Raw genomic sequence first — 1,267 nt, 5'->3', positions numbered from 1 at the left:
ATGCTTACTAAATGCCTAATTGTGGCAAGTTTGGGGAAGAGGCTTTTCTGAGGCTTTTCACATACAATCAAAACCGATCTCCCATGCTGTGTGTCTGCCGTGAGTTCTTGGACGTGATTCTGTCCTGTCTGTCTGCAGCTCGGAGTGAGCCCAGGGGGAGGAGGTGAGAGCCAGGATGCCAGGCAGGGAGCTGTCACCTCTGCTACCCATGCTTTTTATTCCTGGCTCCGAGTTCTCGTGGCCAGGAAAACAAGTCAAATCAGATTAGACTTCAGACACATACTGTCTCATGGCAGCTCACCCTCTCCTGCCTTGGACTTTCCAGTGCCTGCTGGAAAATCCTTCCCTGGAAGCAATAGAAGTGAAGGCTCTAATAAAAGGACAGCCCTGATGTGGCATGTGCCAGCACCACGGTAAAGGGCACAGAGTCGGATCCTGCTTTAGAGCCAGTGTGATGTCAGCTTCACCTGAGCCCCTAGCTGGTGCCTCCCCTAACCCCCAGGCAGATACGACTGGGCTGAGAGCAACCCGTGAGACTTCATCCCATCCTGCTGTAAATGCCAGTCATGGGCTGCCCTAGGGGCTTCTTGTAGTCCCGCCTGTCCCATTTCTCTCCATCTACTCCATCTACTCAATATGCCTTACTCCCTTCACTACGTTTTTTTTTTTTTCTTTACCACAAATCTTTCACATATATTCTCATTTGACCCTCCCAACAACCCTGTGAGGTAGGCAGCACAGATGTTTTTCTCATTTAACGGATGAGGAAAGTAAATCTCAGAGTGGTTAACATGCCCAAAGTTCTACAGTTAGTAAATAATTGTATTAATATCAGTCTTTGGCCTAAAAATTCAGCACCGAGCCTCTCCTCATGTATGCCCACTTACTTCACAGGGATAATGAAGATAAAATGAATTCAAGGCTAAAAAAATACTTGGAAGGAAAAAAGCTCTATTAATTGTATAGTGCATGAACCTAGAACATTACATTACCTCTGTCTAAACTAACCAAGCAACTAGTAAGGCAGGGTAACAGTGTGATCCTGTTTAAGGATACATAAATCACAATCAGGATAACTGCATTATTAAGCAAAATGAACAACACACAAAGGCTAATGAGCAACTAGGCCCCACTAAAGTACACAGCCAAGCAAGGCAACATTATCAGACAGGGCGTGACTGCATAGAAGAAAAAGTGGTGTCAGAGTTCAAACTGGCACACGCCTGGTTATCTAAGGCAAAGTGGTGGCAAAGAAGAGTTACTTGTT

General features: G+C 45.7%; 1 pseudogene; it reads right to left on the bottom strand.

Annotated features, from left to right (window-relative positions):
• Positions 1–1,267, bottom strand: part of LOC101576288 — a 16,522-nt pseudogene that overhangs the window by 14,463 nt on the left and 792 nt on the right.

The sequence above is a fragment of the Octodon degus genome, unplaced genomic scaffold, assembly GCF_000260255.1.
Source record: "Octodon degus isolate 3935 unplaced genomic scaffold, OctDeg1.0 scaffold00011, whole genome shotgun sequence".
In the NCBI taxonomy this organism is placed as follows: domain Eukaryota; kingdom Metazoa; phylum Chordata; class Mammalia; order Rodentia; family Octodontidae; genus Octodon; species Octodon degus.
This window is presented reverse-complemented; position numbering and strand designations above follow the sequence as displayed.